We start from the raw sequence: 7,817 nt of genomic DNA, 5'->3' as shown, positions 1-7,817 counted from the left end.
GTGAAACGGAGATAACCGAAGGCGCTCAAATGTAATGGTTGTTCCCTGGCTCGGGCTCGGGAGACAGATTTGGTACCAGCGTTTAAAAATTATACACTTCCGGACATGTGGAAAAATGGAAAGTTTACCAGTAGAGATAAAATTTGCCCAAAAGCTTGCTGGAAATGAGACAAAAACTCGCCTTAAAGCAGTAAAAAAATTGAAAAAGTATTTAAAGGTAAAATCTGCTTCCATGTTAAAATTGTTGACGACCTGCCGTCACTGCCATGACATGACAATATTTCTCCTATATAAAATTCTTTACATATATCACAACTTCTATTTAAATGATTCTGTAAAATATTCAGAATTTGACGATGAAGATAAAAAAAATGACTAGGTATTTCTTGCACCATTTTTTCAACCAACGAAAGTGGAATGAACTGGACTTGGCAATGAAAACACTCGAGCATGCTGAGAACCTCACGCCTTCTACCTGTATCATGGACTGTGTTGTTCCATTGCCAAACTGGGATTTATCAACTTTTATTGGCTGAAACAAAGAAGTATAAAATACACAGAAATATTATGGCAACTGACTGTAATCTCGCATGATCTCGCGTCCGAGCGTGATTCTGCGTTATCTTAGTAAAGCGAGCATGGAGTTGCAATTTGTACCTTTAAAACTACATGTAAAATACGTGTTAGCTTCTAAAACAACATTAAATTTTGTTTAATATGAAATAGTCTTAAGCACAAAATACACGTTTCTTACTATAAAAAAGCGTGGTCATACGGTGATAACTGGTTAATTGACAGTGTCAGTCTTTCGCATACAAAATGGCGCGTGGAGATCTCATTTGCAGCCGCGGGATGTTGGCAAGATTTGCTCTATATGCCTTTCAAGTTGCCGATCTATTTATTTTTATAAATCTGTGGCTGAAACAAAGGTAGCCTTACTTATTTGGCTTATCGGGATGACTTATTTTATGATCTGTTATTTTATAGTTGTCATCCCTCTAAGCCTTACCCATATCTGCATTTTACTGTTAAGAAAACGAAGACGTTAAAAAATCCAAAAAAGTCATAAAATACTAATCTGATCAAACTTGCTCCAATGAATTAAACATTAATATTCATGTAGAAACTTCAAATGAGTTGAATATAACTCATTTTAAAAAAGAATTTTAATTCTTCGGAAATATGTGTAAACAGATGCGAGGAGAAATCAACCCTGACACCGGCTTCCATACACAGCGGGCTGCCGATGACACTCAATTGCAGAAACAAAATATACATTCGAAAAATGTCAGCCGACTTAGTGTGGCAATTTCATGCTTTAATGTCAACATAAATTAATGATCAGCAGTGTTCCCACGTATTTTTTTCAAGGGTAAAATTCTGGACACAAAAACTGGAGGTAAATCTCAATTTTTGAGGGTATGAAAATTATAAAATAAAAATTTCCATACTAAAGTAAAGTTAAACTCCGACAACCACTTATTTTGGAAACGTTTTGGGTAATTTTTCTGAACTTTAGCATTAGTAGTGTCAGTTCTCGTAGACGGCTGGCACTCCTTACTCGATTGTTGCGAAGTATCACTTGTATTGTTATTTGCTGTAAAGCCTCGATTTGCGACTTTCTTGCAGACGGGGCGAGATTAGATTGGTTACCATTTTAAAGTGCTAATTCATTTCCCGAGTCACTAAAATATATAATTCGTCTATATTTTATGATGACACTGAGAAAACATCTGCAGTTAGCCAATCAATTCGCCTGGAACATAGTATTTCCAAGGTTTATGTTACCCTCAATAAAATCTTGGACGAGTTCGATATTTGGTCATCTTGTGTCAAAAACCAGGTCACCAGGTCAAATCAAAGAAAAAGCTTGTTAACGCTCTAGAGGTCACAATTTTGGCCCAATCTTAATGAAACTTTGTCAGAATGTTACTTTCAATAAAATCTTGGACGAATTAGATATTGGGTCATCTGGGTTCAAAAACTAGGTCACCAGGTCAAATCTAAGGAAAAGCTTGTTGTTAACACTCTGGAGGCCACATTTAAGACTATATCTTCATGAATCTTGGTCAGAATGTTAATCTTGATGATCTTTAGGTCAGGTTCGAATCTGAATCATGTGGGGTCAAAAACTAGGTCACCAGGTCAAATCAAAGGAAAGGCTTGTTAACACTATAGACGCCACATTTTTGACTGCATCTTCATGAAACTCAGTCAGAATGTTAATCTTGATGATCTTTAGGCCAAGTTCGAATTTGGGTCATGTGGGTTCAAAAACTAGGTCATCAGGTCAAATCAAAGAAAAAGTTAAGTTAACACTATACAGTCCACATTTATGACCATATATTAATGAAACTTGATCAGAATGTTAATCATGATGATTTTTAGGGCAAGTTCTAATCTGGGTCAGGTGGGTCAAAAACTAGGTCACCGGGTCAAATCAAAGGAAAAGCTACTTAACACTCTAGAGGCCACATTCATGGCCATATCTTAATGAAACTTGGTCAGTATGTTAATCTGGATGATCTTTAGGTCAAGTTTAAATCTAGGTCAAGTGGAGTCAGAAACTAGGTCCCCAGGCCAAATCAAAGGTAAAGATTGTAATTTTATGTTAACTCTCTAGAGGTCACAATTTTGGCCCAATCTTAATGAAACTTGGTCAGAATGTTACCCTGTATAAAATCTTGGAAGAGTTCAATATTGGGTCATGTGGGGTCAAAAACTGAGAATTACATTAGAGGCCACATTTTCTACCTAAAAATTGTAATCAGTGACCTCTATATATGAGCTGCGCCATGAGAAAACCAACATAGTGGGTTTGCGACCAGCGCGCAGTCTGGTCAGGATCCCTGCTGTTCGCTAACAGTTTCTCTAATTGCAATAGGCTCTGAAAGCGAACAGCATGGATCCTGACCAGACTGCGCGGATGCTGGTCGCAAACCCACTATGTTGGTTTTTCTCATGGCGAGGCTCATATCAAGGCATGTGTCTTCCTGATGATGTAGGGTTACCAGAGTGTTACCAAATCACCTTATTCAGTAAATCCCATGTATTGTAGATTAATGGCAGTTAGTGACTGATTTCACACGGTATCTTAGGTATGATTATAATCCAAATTATCTCCAGTTTTGTACTTAATTTATCATTGTTTCACAGAGTCCAGGGCAGTATTTCTTACGTCCTATGATGAAGGAGTACAAGTTTGAGCCTGTCTCCCAGATGCTTGAACTTCTGGAAGGTACCACTGTTGAAGTGAGCATTAGGGGAGTAAGAATTGCATACAGGTAAGTCTTATGAGTAAAAATTTTAACACTGTGAAATATAAATAGCCAATACTGAAACAAAATACAGCTTACCTTATTAACTTTAGGAAGCAGAGATACAATTATAGTGTATTTTGTGTCTTAGCTTGATGGTGCAGTTGTTTTTCTGGGGAAAATCTGTACAGAGAATAGTTTATTGTGTTTTGTTAGTGTTAAACTGTTAAAACACCTAGATATTTGTATCTCAGGGCTATATTGCACCCTATACATCTTTCTAGAGGTTAATCGCCAAAACTGCATTAAAATAGAGTTTTAAGTAACGTGTCATAAATGTTCACGATCATAATACATTGAAAATCAGGTATGATCCAGAATGTTTGGTTCAAGGTCAAAGGTCGAACAGCTTTATGTGTGCTTTATATCTTCTAAGCTGCTGAAAGGATTTTTGTAAAACTGGCAGCAGTTGTTCACCTCATGACTACATGCATAGAGCTTGTCCAGGTCACTAGGTCAGTGTCAAGGTCACACATGGAAGCTGAAGTTCAGATTGCTTTATTTTGTTGCCTCACCACATCTTCTAAACTAATGGAAGGTTTTTCATTTAACTAGCCTAAATTCATTTGATAAAAAGACAGTGTGCAGAGCACATGACCCAGGTCACTAGGCTCAAGATCAAGGTCACATTTGGAGGTAAAATGGCTTTTGTATTTGTCTGCTCTGTATCTTCTAAATGCTGGATGATGTTTAGAGCAAAAAATCCAGGGCATTAGGTTTAACCCTCTAACCTGTTTTAAAGTGGCATCTAGGGGTATTATTTTCCTGCAGTGAAAGCTCAAATTTTCAGTTGTTAGAAACAAGTTACATCACTAAATAGAGATCAAGGGTCAGGAATATTTTAAAGACCTGTGTATACATGTTTAAATGTATTTTTTCAGTTGCTATGGACAGGTTACGTCACTGAATGGAGAGCCGGTGTAATGAAGTATTTCGACCCCCATAGAATAACGAACCCCCGGTCATTATTCTATAGAAAATGTGACTCCTTTCCTGTAGAATATTGACTCCCCTTATAAAAATCTGACTCCCTTTGAAAACTCTATAGAATAACGACCCCCCGGTCATTATTCTATAGAAAAACTGACCCCTCCAAGTAAAATACTGACTCCCTAAAGATGACTCCCTTCGAATCTCATAGAATAACGACCCCGATTATTATTCTATAGAAAAAGTGACTCCTTCCATGTAAAATACTCATTGCCGAAATTACTACATTCGAACTCTCATACAATATCTATTCCCGGACATTATTCTATCTAAAAAAAGTTACTCTTTCCGTGTAAAACACCGGCCCCTAAAAAGACTTTCGACTATAATATCTATTAAAAAGTGGTCCCCACCAAACCTAACGGAAAATTTTACTAGATCTACAACTCTAATACCCTCCATTGCCAATAGTTAACATTTTGATTGTACTACTACTACTGGTGCCGCTACTTCTATTGCTATTACCACATGTACTTCTTCTACTTCTACTTCTACTACTACTACTACTACTACAACTGCTACTTCTGATACTACTATACCTGCTTCCACTAATACGTCTTGTACATCTACCTCTTCTCCTGTTGCTGTTGTTGCTGTCTCTTATTCCTCTGCTGCTGATGTTGCAACTGCAACTGCCACTACCACTGCCACTACTACTACTAGTACTACTACTACTACTACTTTCTATTGTTGCCGCTACCGTACTTTATTGTCACTGCTAAGTATTGCAACTTCTATTAATACTAAGTTCTATGCTAGCAGTTTCGTGTGCAGTTTTCTTCTGAAGAATTACTTCATTACCGAAGTTTGCAGGGATTATTGACACTGATGTGTTTTGTGAACGTATTGTGAATTGTTATTTTCTTGTAAGGCCTTAGATACATGAGTTATCACTAAATTTGCCAAATGACCGGGGTCGTTTTTTTTGGAGTCATTTTATACTTCTTCACGTGGGGAGTCATAGTACTATGATCTGGAAGTCATAATACTATGACCGGGGGGTCACTTTTTCTATAGAATAATGACCGGGGGTCATTATTCTATGGGGGTCGAAATACTTCATTACACCGGAACCAGGCGTTGTTGAAGCCCTGGGTTTAGATGATTGTTCTACGTATCAGGAAGAGAGTAAAACAGAAACCAATGGTAACTACAGGACCAGAGGGCTACAGGTAATGTTTGTTTCAGTCATTAGGAAACTATCGTTTTACTTCAGTTTGTGAATGTCGAGCTAGTCTATAAAGACATACAGTTTCAAAGTTTGGTTTTTCAAGAAATAAGAGAAGGTAATACTCTTCTAAAGAAATTGCTAATAAAAGGAATTGAAGCTTTCATGTTTGCTTTATCTTTGTACTAAGATTGAAATCTAAGTGCTAGAATTTGGAATAAAATTCCGCCAATATTTCAATGCATTATTGATATCTTTCAGTCTTCGTTTGTAGCAGATATAATGCTTTCACAGATTGTTTTGGAAATATCATTGCTTTAAATGGTCAACATCTTTTCCTTAATTCTTTCAGAAAGCTGTAGTTCATCTCTTGTTATATTATATTTCTTGTCTTTTCAGCCAAAATGTGAAATATGAAATAAGACTCAAAATTGGAGACATGAACAAGCACATTGAAAGAGCAGCACCAAAGTCAAGAATTGTTGTGGCAAGGTTTTCTTTTTAAAATAGATGGTATGGATGGGTGGTCAGTTTTACTTGGCACTTCCAATCCATAATAAATTGAAAATGGCAAAATATAGAAACCCCTTTTGACAGTTAATGGTACTGTCCAAATTCAAAGATGGACAAGTTAATTTTAGAAATTTAGCAAGGTAAGGGTTAAGAACTCTAGTGATAGCTCTAGTTTGCTCCGATATTTCCTATTTCACTATCCAGCATCAAGATAGTCTAGTGTGCCATTGTCTCATACAGCACTTGTTAGTGTTCTAAAGCATAACAGTATGTAAACTAGCGGTATCATAAGTATGAGACAATAAGCGTCTTAATGTGTCTTCATCACTGAATAAAGGGCCTCCTTGGCTTCGTGGGTACGGTCGCGGACTTCAAATCACTTGCCCCTCGCCGATGTGGGTTCGAGCCTCGCTCGGGGCGTTGAATTCTTCATGTGAGGAAGCCATCCAGCTGGCTTATGGAAGGTCTGTGGTTCTATCCAAGTGCCTGCTCATGATGAAATGATGCATTGAGGGGCACCTGGGGTCTTCCTCCACCACCAAAGCTGGAAAGTCACCATATGACCTATAATTGTGTTAGTGTGACGTTAAACCCAACCAAAAAATATATGTCTTCAACATCAGATATGATCGTAAATAAATATTGCATAAAATTCCTTGATTAATTTCTTCCTTGGAAAGCCCTTGTTTTTCTTGATGAATGTTGTGACACAAGCTATATATCTAATGCCCTTACATTTTCACTGAACAGGTGGAGAAGTCGGACTTCACTGGAGTGAACATTATTGCCTTCAGACGTATGAATCAGATGGATATTAGTGGAAATGTGGTAACAGAATCAGAGTTCTTACCTACTCTAAAAGTAAGCAGTTTTTGTTCCATGCAGGGAAACAAAACTTGGAGAAATAAATGAGCCGCACCATGAGAAAACCAACATAGTGCATTTGCGATCAGCATGGATCCAGACCAGCCTGAGCATCTGCACAGTCTGGTCAGGATCCATGCTGTTCGCTTTCAAAGCCTATTGCAATTAGAGAAACCTTTAGTGTACCACCAGGCTGGTCTGGATCCATGCTGTTCGCAAATGCATTAAGCTGGTTTTCTCGTGGTGCAGCTCAAATGGTTTGATTGTAAGTTCATACAACTTAGGTAAACTGATCCTGATGACTGCTTCTTAAAGTACAAATGAGACTTTTGTATGTTCCTGAATTAATGCTCGGAGGGGCTCGGTCACTGGATTTTCTCCACCAATAAAAGCTGGAAAGTTGCCATAATATGACCTGTACTACAAATGAAATAAATGAAAAAAAAATTAAGTGCCGTTTGAACCTACAAACTCCATTCATTAATTAATGAGTTAAATGTCATTTGCCTGCACCACTTTGATTATTAACGAATGGAGAACACTCAAGAACTTGTGAGGACCGTTAATTCATGATAATGGGTATTTTGTCACAACTACCTAGAGTTCCGAGATTTGAGCTCTGGGTGAGGTGTACCAGTACGTTCTCATAGTTGATCAATTGAAGACAATACGTCTAAGGGCATTCTTCTTCAACTTCCAGTATTCATGTCAGAAGTTTTCACTTATTTGCAGAGACTTACAACTCTAGTTGCATTTTATATTAATCAGACATTTCTTTTTTTATATTATTTTTCGGCGACGCCGTCTAAATTCGTTTTCGTTTCCTATGCCACGTGACTTCAGTTTGCAAATCAAACTCCTTGATAACGCATTATAGATAATTTATCAAAATGGAAGATTTATGCAACACTCTGCCTGATTGGACGAGAGTGTCAATTTCTTTCACTCTGTTGATTGTGCTACGC

Source organism: Mercenaria mercenaria, chromosome 10 (assembly GCF_021730395.1).
Source record: "Mercenaria mercenaria strain notata chromosome 10, MADL_Memer_1, whole genome shotgun sequence".
Classification (NCBI taxonomy): domain Eukaryota; kingdom Metazoa; phylum Mollusca; class Bivalvia; order Venerida; family Veneridae; genus Mercenaria; species Mercenaria mercenaria.
This window is presented reverse-complemented; position numbering follows the sequence as displayed.